The sequence below is a fragment of the Astyanax mexicanus genome, chromosome 22 (genome assembly GCF_023375975.1).
Source record: "Astyanax mexicanus isolate ESR-SI-001 chromosome 22, AstMex3_surface, whole genome shotgun sequence".
Taxonomy (NCBI): domain Eukaryota; kingdom Metazoa; phylum Chordata; class Actinopteri; order Characiformes; family Acestrorhamphidae; genus Astyanax; species Astyanax mexicanus.
The window spans coordinates 25,592,110-25,604,296 of NC_064429.1; the positions used below are offsets into that span (position 1 = coordinate 25,592,110).

Genomic DNA, 12,187 nt, shown 5'->3' on the forward strand with positions numbered 1-12,187 from the left:
TTTTTTTATTTTATTTGTCTTTTATTATTTATTTTAAGTCTGTATTGTGTGAACATTTCAAGATTTTTGGACCAATTTGGACATGATTTGGGATGATTGTATTGGACTAGCTTGTTTTATTTTGATGGTCCAATAGATATGATTCATGACATGATATCGATTGGACTAATCAACATAAACTGTTATGTCTTATTTAATGATCATTGGTCCAATAGACATAATTCATATTATTAAATAATTGGACCAATAGAAATAATGAAGTCTGGCTTGTTTTTGATGGTTTGACCAATTCTTTGTAGATTATTTATGAATGATTGGATCAACAGACAAAATTTACTATGGCTTGTTTTTGATTGTTGCAGCGGTCAACATAAATTATCATGGCTTAATGATTGGGCCAATAAATAATTTATAATTTAGGGTGGCTTATTTCTTATTTCTTTTAATTTCTTATAAGATACATAATCCTTTGTAGTTGGTCCACTGATGATTAGACCAAATAGATACGATTTCATTATAGTTTGAAAATTCAATTTCAAGGATTGTAACAATGTGCAATGTGACTTTTTTTTATGAATGGACCTATAAAAATAATGAATAATGAATAATTTCATGACATACGGGCAGATGGAATTGACTCATGGCAGATGTACCATTGTGAATAAATAAAGTAGCTTTTTTTCTGTTAAATGGGTCAATAAAGAGTGTATAATTATTTTATTCATGACGAATGAGTCAGTGGAAATGACTCAAATTGACTTATTTAGTTTATAAAGACCTAACTTTATGGATTATTTCATGTTTAATGGGTAAACTGAAGTGATTCATAATTTTATGATGATTGAATCAATAGCAATAATAATTCAGAATTGCTTTGGTTATGATGAGCTGATCCATGGGAAGTGTCCATAATCACATAATCACTTTATTTAATGATGAAATGATAAGTACAAATATTTAATTTTATTATGTAAAATATTTTTTAGTTTAATGGACAAACTCAACTGATCTACAATTCTTTTTTTTTCATGATTAATAGACCAATAGGCTAAATTTAATTTGAAAAAAATGTCAGTTTCGACAAATGATTGCGATGATATTAACATATTCAAAGACATATTTATGAGCATTCAAAAATAAAATCAAAAGTGGGCTGCATATGATGCAAGATTTGGATTGGGACTACTATTGAAGATTTTGTTGGCACAAAATCATACAGTATGGCTTTCATGTGGATTTTTTTTAATACTGAGACATATTTCTGTTGAAATTATAACATATTTTTTAATTTCACTGTAAATTAGACTTGTTTATAGATGCATGGCCCAGATAACAGCAGAATAGCCAGAATAGCTTTTCAATTGATTTGTTTTTGATAGTTGTTGCTATGTTGCCATATTCATTGTTATTCAGTTTAATAGATTTTTTTGTTTAGCAGGTTTACATGTATACTTTTATATACTTTTATATATATGGGGTTGAACTTTGAAATGTGACCACACTACTTCTGAAACTTCTTTTGAAACACTATTAAAGCTAGTTTAGTTTACCAAGCACTCCACCTCCGGTTTCAGTTTCATTCATTGGTTTACCACCTGCTATTTTTGTCTTATTTAATGCATGCCATTATTTATGATTTAATTTTGAAATGCTATTGGCTGATGAGTTTTTTTTTTCTAATATTGATAAAGTTCCATAGTTTTTATTTTTTGATTTATTGATGGAAGCGAACAACAGCTTACAGTACATGTATTCTTTTGTTATTGTGCATTGCTGCATCAGGCTGCTTGATCAACAGGCTTCTGTCTGGTCAGGAAATCCAGTGGTAGGAACTTGATAGGGTTGCTGAGGTGAGCTTTAGAGAAATGGTGAATGATGATGACACAGATCAAGATAATGTTAAAAGAGAGCGTGAAACAGAACAGTGAGTAAATGTGCCCTAGTCATGTGTGTTTTGCTGATGTGGCATCTGATTGTTGGCAATTCTTAAGAAGAACACTGCAAACATTCGCAATATACTCCATATTCTCAGCCCCCAGCACCCACCCAGCCAGACGTGATCAGAATGAGAGGCTGGGAATCGCTCCACCGCAGTATAGGAGTGTCTGCACGTGCAGGTGGAGCTCCTCTGCTCTATACCTCATATTTACCATGCTCATTATGGGATGCCTGCTTTCAGGCAGATGTGGAAACCCTGTGTTTTAATGGCTGTTTCATACAAATGACCGATAATGGAAAAGAGATGCAAATGTGGAGAGTCTCCAGGGAGAAAACCCAATAGTTACTCGTGCATGGAGAAATGGAGATGCCGCATGGTGGTTTCCACAAGTAGAACGAAAAACGTGATAAAGTTGAGTCACCTAAACAAGACTACACTGTAGATATATCGTTTAAGCAACATCATTGCCATGTGCACATGAGCAATAGTCACATCACAGGATGTGCCATGTCACCTAAGGCGATTAAAGTGGCAGTCCGTATTATTTTGTTTCTAAACTGATTGCAGAAGTATTTCTGAGTGGAGAAGAGACGAAATATTGTGTTTAATGGTACCAGTGTGCTGGAACGACCATCCCTACTAGGCCTAATATATTCACTTTAAAAACTGGGGTGCCGGTTCGCTTTTCGTGGGAGTTCTTCTGTCCATGTCACGTGTCTTTACGTACTTATATCACACATACAGCCACTAAAAGAGGATCCAGCTCAGTTTTACTGATCGCGAGCAGCTGGTGGAGCAATGGAGACTTCAGAAGTAGGAACTCAGAGCTCAGTAGCTCAATTACTGATAGTAAAAACAAAGTATGAAGTTCAAGTGAAGTTTCTGGCTGAGAGTGCTCTCTCTCTCTCTGACGGAACATAATCTGGAATCGGATTCATCCTCTCTGAAAGAAGTCTTTATGTACTTACGTCACATGTACAACCTCTAAGGAGGATCCGGCTCAGTTTTACTGAAGGCGAGCTGCTGGTGGAGCAATGGAGACTTCAGAAGGGGAAACTCAGATCTCAGTAGCTCCTCCATTCACTCATAGTAGAAACAAAGTGTCTAGTGGAAGTAAAGTTTCTGACTGAGCACACTCCCTTTCTCTCTCTCTCTCTCTCTCTCTCTCTCTGACTGAACATAATCTGGAATCAGCTTCATACGCTCTGAAAGGAGACTGCATCACACCCACCCAGTTTAAAATGATTCTTCCGCATGCTCGGTGCAGTCACCCATTCTCACAAGAGGGCCCTAAATCCATCAAATCACAAAACTTACGAACATCCGCTTTAAATTAAACAGGTCAGCTTTGTCTCTGTGTCTGTGTGAGTGATGGCTGCTGCCTGAGAAGCGCAAGGGGGGGAGGGGGAGCAGGCATAAACACAAGGTAACCGCAAGGCCTCTACATGGCTGGGCACATGCTTGTAAATCCAGTGGCTTGATAGCCTTTCGAAAGCTATGCACCTCAGTTCGACACAGTTTTGCACAAATATTTCCAGTTACAGCCGAAATATGCCAGAAAAGCCAGAAAAATGCTCTTATTTACATTTTAAAAGGCCATTTAAATGCCTGATTAAAGAGCTGATTATTGTTGTTTTGCTGTTTTTCTCAGATTTTGAGTGATCATTCTAAACTCTAAAGCTCTGACTCAGCTCTCGGTTGGTCCGGATCTCTGTTGCGTGGTGATGCCGTGGATTTTGCATTGTTTAATAACTTGATATTTTCCAATATTGTAAAAGTATAAGCATGGTGAACCCAAATATTGTATTTGTCTTAGCAGACAAATATGCTGACATGTAATTCAATATGTCCCATGACTTTTTCCATGTCCCAAGGAAAGCTACAGTGAGTTAGATTCAGAATCTGTTTGCACAGAAAATTCTAGCAAGACACCACCAGTCACGATCATTAAAACCCACTGAATTATTTACAGAATCCACAAAAACCTTTAAAAATGATAGACTTGGATTTAATTGGACAGCAGAGATATTGATATGCACTATTAACCCCACCACTAGTCATTTCTGATTAAGCAGCATTTTGAGTAAAATGGAAAATATGTAAGTGCATTGAAAGTGTTTTGCATTCATTTATGCAAAAATTTTACAGTGCTGTGTTGAAAAGCCTTTATGATGAATTGAGCGGGCTGCTCTGGTTCGAGTTTTTGACCTTTGAATGTGCTGATGTGTTTGACAGAACCGATGTTTCTCAGTTGCATAAAAGAGTGGGTGAAGCCAGCCTTGAGAGTAAAATACCTCAGTTAGGCTGTGCAGGTTTGTGCAGTGAGCTGTCGGGGTGCTGAGGGATGGTTGATGGACGTGAAAGCGAGAGCAATCAAGCGAAAGAGAGAAAAAGAGAGAAAGTGAGAGAAGGAGAGGAAGAATGAGAGAAAAGCCCACAGAGAGTATACACGGTTTACAGGTAATGATGCTGTAATGAAAAACAGTTAACAGTTCATTTCACAGATCAAACTCAAACAATGCAGAGTTGCATATGCAGAATTTACTGTACAAGAACAATACAATATGGGTGTACTCACACTTGGCACTTTTTTTGTTGCTGGAGCATGGTAATGCCCCCTCCCCACTCCTGCGCTGGCCTGCACCCTTACATCATCACTCACTGATCAGTGGGCTTGCTGCTGGTGTTGTGCTGAATTCAACACCCCCGCCGTGAAAAGCGCCCTCTCTCTTAAGCATTCCTTCTTGATAAAAGCGGAGATAATTCGCTTTAACTTACTTAGAAATAAGAGCCAAAAGTCAAGTTTATCTCAGTCATGGTTATGTACATAGCAACATAGCGCATGCTCTCGAGAAGGGGTGCTTTTCCAAAAAAATTTAATGTGAGGACTATCCAGCGCTACACAAATTCTTACTCACTATGTGTACTGCTGCTATTGTGCAAAAACAATTATTATTATTTTTTTCATGTTTTTCAACTTTTGACAGAGTTAACTTAAAAAATGATATTCAATAGTATATTCAGGAATATTCAGAGAATACAAAAACAATACACTGACATGCCAAAAGTCATGGTATAGAAACTAGTACTGTCTCATTGCATACACTGTAAATCTGGCAGTTATTTTTCACTGTCACAATGTAATGATGGTCACAGTTTATGGCAAAATAAGACGGATAGAACTGCTCTAGAAAGGATTGTTTTACACTGACTTCCACTAAAAATGAATAATGTTTTTTTTCTTGTCTGAAAAGTTGACATTTTGCAAAGTTGTACTGAAGGATGCATTTTAATATGAATGAATTGACACAGTTTGCATGCAGGCAAATCTTTCTTTATCTCTCTCCTCTCTCTTTCTCTTTCTCTGCTTGTTGAAACCAATTGAAAGCCACCTTTGACGCTTGTCGTTTATCCAGATTTAAATGAAGCCACACTTTTCTCTCTCTCTTCATCTGGCCTGTGTTCAGGAGTCTAACCCTGACACAGTTTTTGAGATTGCTTTTCCGCTGTTTAATTTTCAGTCTGCCGCTTTGATACCAGAGAGAAAGAGAAAGAGAGAGAGAGAGAGAGAGAGAGAGGGAGAAATGACAGACGTGGAAGAGGAAGCTGTGAAGAGCTCTATTAACCCTTACTGAAACAGAACTGTTCCGTCTACAGCATCTACTTTCAGTGATGTTAACACACTAGCAGTAGTGTCTGCAGAGGCAGTGCTGAGTGTTATCTGAGGTACAGAGAGCAGAGCTCTGCAGCACTGGTGAAGAGAGTATAAGTGAGTTGAGCACTTTTGAGGACTTGGTGCTTAAACAGTGTTCATCAGCCTGCTTTGAGAGTGTGAATCTAGCGCAGTGTGGAAACAGGTGTATTCGGGCTTATTTACACCTGATTTTATGAATCTGAATTATATTAAGAGTGCACTTTCCACATGCATCTCATACATATGAGAACCACTGGGGAGTTTTTCATCCTTCAAGCAGTGTCATCTCTCTCTCGCTCTCGCTCTCTTTCATTCTGTCTTTCTCTCTCTCTCACACACACACACACACACACACACACACACACGTTTTTCTGTCTTTCTACATCATTCTCTCAGTCTTTTACCATGTCTCTCTTTTTTCACTCTTTCAGTACTTTTTTCATAACTCTCTTTCTCTCTCTCTCTCTTTCTCTCACACACACCTTTCTCATTCTCTCTTTTCCGCATCTCTCTCTCTCTTTCATTCTCTTACAGTATTTCTTCATAAGTCTCTCTCTCTCTCTCACACACACACACACACTTCTTTCTGTCTTTCTCTTTCCTTCTGTATTTCACCATATCTCTCTCTTTCACTGTCTCACAATGTTTCTTCATAACTCTCTCTCACTCTCTCTCTCTCTCTCACACACACACACACACAAACACACCTTTCTTTCTATCTCTCTTTCTCATTCTCTGTCTTTCCCCATGTCTTGCTCTTTTTCATTATCTCACAGTATTTCTTTATAACTTTCTGTCTTTCTCTCTCTCTGTCTTTCTTACACATGCATACACACCTTTCTTTCTGTCTCTGTTTCTCATTCTGCCTGTCTTTCACCATATCTCTCTCTCTTTCACTCTCATAGTATTTTTTCATGACTCTCTTTCTCTCTATCTATCTCTGTCTCTCAAACACATACACACCTTTATTTCTGTCACTCTCATTTTCTCTTTCTTTTTTTAGTCTCTCTTTCACTCTCTGAAAGTATTTCTTCATAACTCTCTCTCTTTCTCTCTCTCTCTCTCTCTCTCTCTCTCTCTCTCTTTCACTTTCTCTCTGTCCCAAATTATTTCCTCATATCTCCCATAAATCTCAGACTTTCACTCTATCCTGTGTCGTGTGTGTACCAGTAACACATCAGAGAAGAAATTACCACCCCCTGGACAGCACACTGACAGTTAATGATCGTGACCGGCAGTGTCTGGCTAGAATTGCCCCTGCAAACAGACACACAACATCCACCACGTTCAGCGCAGGGGAGCTGGGCGAGTCTCTCACTCACACTCTTTACTGTCTCTGTATCTTGTTCTCTCTATCTCTCTTTCTTATCCTTTTTCACTTGTTTACACTCTTCTCTAACAGATTGTATTTATTTCTTGCTCTGTCTTAATCTTTTCCCCCACTCATTCTCTCGCTTTCTCTCTATCTCTCCTCCTGTTCTTCTCTTGTCAAGAGTAACATCTTTTCTCACTTTGTCTCTGCTGTCTTTCTGTCTTTCACCTCCTCTCGGCTCCGCTCTTCTCTTTGTCCTCTGCAGTCTGTTAGGCTGTCTCTGCAGTGTTCCCCGGCTCTGATCTGAGGAATCGCTGAGTCTCGGGTCTGGAGTGACAGGAGTGTCAGTGTTTTGGAATATTTTTCAATCCTGTTAGTGTTTTTATGCATGCTATTTTCACTCCAGCAGTGTTACAGTCTTCTAGTCTCTCTCACACACATAACTTTTTGTGTTTGCTTACTGTAATTCCCTCTCTCTCTCTCTCTCTCTCTCTCTCTTTCCATTTCTCTTGCTTTCTGTCACTGAATTCACCTTCCATTGGAATTCCCATGGCCTCCTTGTAAATGTCAGACTCAGACATGTGTGTGTCTTGCTTTCCATACTAAGTTTGTGTCAGTCTGTTGGACAGGTTGTCTCTCACTGTGATTTTGTGCTGATGGCTGCTGAAGTCTGGGTGACTGTACGCTTCTCTTTTCTGTAGCTTCTTGGTCTTTCTATACATTCCAGTTTGTTCAATTTATATCTATAGCCATCAGATACCTAGAGTATACCCAAATTGCAGCACGCAGTTATGCTGTAATTTAGGAATTACAACCATTCTTCTTCAAAGCCTCCTCTAGGCAAGTACAGTACACTGTATAATTACATTATAATCACAGTGTTAAAAACTCAGCACTAGATCTTTGTAGGTACTGGGACAGAAAATGTGAATAAAATGTGAGTGTGGCTAATGCAGCAATGGCACAAATTCACAAAGCCAGGATGGAAGAAGAGGGGGAATCTGGCAGGCTGATCTAAACATCTGATGGAGGACAGATGCAGAACTATAAAAAACAGCTGATTAGGATGCAATTTAGTTATCTGTGTTATATAAGCCATGCCCAAATTGGCTTTAGTTTGGATGAATATGATTATAAGTTCTGTAAAAGATCTGGCTTATTGCACGTTTGGTGCTTCTACCTGTTATAAAGACGCATTAAGAGGCCGAAAAATCCAATTTGCGTACAGAGTTATAGCAGAGAGGCAACTTCAGGCAACATAACCCATGCGTTTGAATTTAAAATTTTGTGGTTGGTTTCATCTGGGTAATAGAATTTAGCTGAAGTCAGTAGTAACGCTGTTGGAAAGCTAATAACAAAGAGCAGGCAGTAATGACAGGTATTAAACTGGGGTGTACAAGTGGCTCGTTTTAACCTTGTTTACACAATGAACTGTAATACAATTTATCTAAATACCTGAGCTTTTAAAGCCAACAGTAACAACAATAATCTCAAAAATGCTCAAAAGCTCATACAGTGTTTCCGCAGGTCCTTAAAAAGTCTTAAAATGTCTTAAATTAAAATCCGGATAGTAAAGGTCTTAAAGAAGAGAAAGCATATACTAATGTTAGCGGAGAGCTAGGTAACATTACCGGGGAGGGAGCTAAGGTTAGCTGAAAGCTATCTAACATTATTGGGGAGAGAGCTAACATTAGCATTGAGCTATCTAACATTAGTGGCGAGAGAGCTAACATTAGCATTGAGCTAGCTAACATTAGTGGCGAGAGAGCTAACATTAGCATTGAGCTTGCTAACATTAGTGGCGAGAGAGCTAACATTAGCATTGAGCTAGCTAACATTAGTGGCGAGAGAGCTAACATTAGCATTGAGCTAGCTAACGTTAGTGGCGAGAGAGCTAAGGTTAGTGGAGAGCTACCTAAAATTTGCAGTGAGCTAGCTAACATTACCGGGGAGAGCTAAGGTTAGCAAAGAGCTAGCTAACCTTAGCGGCGAGCTAGCTAACATTAGCCGAAAGCTATCTAACATTAGCCGAGAGCTAGCTAAGGTTAGCAGAGAGCAGATCAGACAGACTAGGTGTGAGCAATTCGAAGTTTGGAGAGCGTGAACGCCATAGCGTCATGTGATTAGCAGAGTCCGGAAGGTCTGGTATGAGTGCATGCTGGGAGTTGGAGTATTTAATGTGTGAGTTCAGAGCTTTATCATTGTTTAATTAAGTCCATTTTATCGTTTGACTTTGCAAGATATTTAATAATTAGATTTTTTGATTGATGAAAACGTTTGGTAGATTACTTGTGTTGATTACACACTAAATAGTGAGTGACCTAATTTACACAGAGTTGTCTTAGTAAAAGCCAACATCTCTATAACAAATTACTAAAGGAATTATTACGCAGTTTTACGTGAGAAAAGTAGGTTAGAGCTGTTGACTGAGCCCCTGGGTCAGAGTGGCAGGAGAATTGGAGAGGGTTAATGGGCTGGGACTGATTAAGGCTGGCCAGCCAGAGGTTAATAATAGTCGGAGCTGCCAGGGGCAGGAAAGCTCATTATAGGTGGCTGCTCCCCGCCGGCTGCGTGGTGGTTCCCTGATCGCTTTGTGGGCTGTGAAATAAAGGAGGATATGTGTTGAAAGTGCCGTGTGGAGTGTTATCAACTCTAATGCTATTTTTGCCGCCTTGTAATCTACAGTGAGACGACTCATGTGGAGCTCTGGGACTGAACAGTGTTTGAAATAAAGCGTTTCCGTCTACGCTATAAACTTTTACTGGGGCTGTGCTCGCCAAGAAGTTGCAGTTTCCTGTTTCTGCAAATGCTAGCACTCGGACTCGAGTCACATTTTATAGCTGAAGTGAATGGGAGCTATAGTTCATATTTATTAGAAACACTGTGAACGATAGACAGGAGACAGTGAATTTAAGCTATTAAGTCATTTTATTGAGGATGTAACTAAATACAGCACATTTCAGATGATATTTCATTGTAACTTTGTTTGGAAGTCCAAGAAATGTCCAAGAAAAATAATTTCCAAATACAGCTCTGGAAAACATTTTTCTGAATCAGTTTTTCTGATTTTGCTATTTATAGGTAAATGTTTAAATAAAATTAACATTGTTGTTTAATTCTATTAACTATGGACAGCATTTCTTTCATATTCCAAATAACAGTACAGTGTATTTAGTTAGAGCATTTATTTGTTGAAAATTAACAAAACAGATGCAGAAAACAAGTTCATATTCATAAAGTTTTAAGAGTTCAGAAATCAATATTTGGTGGAATAACCCTGGTTTTTAATCACAGTTTTCATGCATCTTGTCATGTTCTCCTCCACCAGTCTTACACACTGCTTTTGGATAATTCTCATAATCACTTCAAGCAGTTCAGCTTGTTTTGATGGCTTGTGATCGTCCATCTTCCTCTTGATTATATTCCAGAAGTTTTCAATTTGATAAAATCAAAGAAACTCATTGTTTTTAAGTGGTCTCATTTTTTTTCAAGAGCTGTATATAATATTTATCCAAGGATAGCTTTTAACATATTTAAACCCTGAAATCGTAATTTCTACTAGTTTCATACCTTTCTTGGAATGGAATTCATGCATCTATTTAGAGAGTTCACTAAATAATTCAGTTCTGGTACTTTCTCAAGGTAACCTGTGATCATATTCCCATTTACAGGGGTTGACCTTGAGGTGTCTCTGCTGTAATATTCAGGCCTGTAGCTTCGATATGATCAGTATTTCCCCATGCAGTGTGTTCTGTTTTCTTGTTTAAAGTAATAAGGATTAAAAGGTAGCAAAAGGCCTGCTGTAAGTTGACATACAGGACCTGGATTTTACATCAGTCACTATTTAGATACTTACTGTAGACTAATGTCTTTGTCATCTTGTTTTGGTATTGGTATTGGTATTATGTCTCCTAGTATTACGAAGTATAAGGTTTAAGGATAACGCAGACAATGCATCTGCCAATATGTATTACACAGCCAGTACACTTGCCAATAGAATTGACACTCTTGTTTAACCAAGATCTGTAGATTAAGCTGAGCCTGGCAGCTGCATGGCGGGGTATATATAACACACAACAGTACAGTATTAGCAATCTGTTATCAAATATAAGCAAGTAATCCAGCTCAGAAAACAGTTGACATTGTAGATAACATTACTATTAATCTCTTTACATGCAGTAAACCTGAAGGCTTCATTTTAGCTTTGCCTGGCATTGGCACAAATTTTGGGGGCGTATTTTAGCGATCTATATACGAATCAAGGAATAGTTTATAAGCCAATGAAACAATAGATGCACTGGAGAAAAAAAACAGCACCAGAGCCAAAAAAACAAATTAAAAGAGCTTTTTTTAGATAATTGCATGTGATTTAGAACACATTATATCAGGTTTATTTAAGTGTTTAGAAATGGCTCATGAACAAAAAGGTCAATATCAAATTTTAAATAAAAATGTTGAGCACAGGCTTCCAATCCCATAGGCAATAATGTTACTTATTAAATTAAATTTAATGTTTATATAGATTTTTTATTAGCATATTATTGTCTTCCTTTGTGTGCATTACAGACATAAAACAGCATTGTTATTATATATATATATATATATATATATATATATATATATATATTTTTTTTTTTTTATTATTATTATATTTTAGCGCAAGATCAAAAGCAAACAACATATCACAGCATTAATTGCAAGACAGTGGAAAACAACACTTTCTATGCTGAACATTATTCCCCATTTTCTCCCCCAAACATTTTTGTCCACCCCAGTCATACAATGATTATTTATATTTTTCCATCACTGGCATATAGTTTAGGCCTGAAAGGGTTAAATGTAAAAAAAATCATTAAAAATATGCAGTAAAAAGATGCAGATTCTTATCCTAGCCTAATCTGACTTGTACTGTCAGAGCAAATTTCACCGTATTCACCATACCAATTTAATGTGTTTGGAATTATGTGGGAAATGGTATGAATTTGATTCCACAGTGAATCATTTCTATAAATAAATGTAATTTCCAAAAAATGTGATGCTTTAGCATGGCTGGTTTAAGGGTTGATTAAATAGGCTCCGTTGGACGTGGATTGATTCCAAGCTTAGACTGAAAAAGCCTGAAAATCTGTGGCTCTGAATGAATCCCAATTGTCAATGTGGCAAAATGTGACAAATCTGGTAGTGTATGGTAAATCTGACACTGAACAGGATTAAAGGTTTACTTACATGATCAGCTCGCTCG

The 12,187-nt window shown here is 37.7% G+C and overlaps 1 protein-coding gene across 6 annotated transcripts in view; it reads left to right on the forward strand.

The window, feature by feature from the left end:
• mctp1a (multiple C2 domains, transmembrane 1a) overlaps positions 1 to 12,187 on the forward strand; it is a 254,147-nt gene that overhangs the window by 67,342 nt on the left and 174,618 nt on the right. The gene's annotated exons all lie outside the window — the stretch shown is intronic.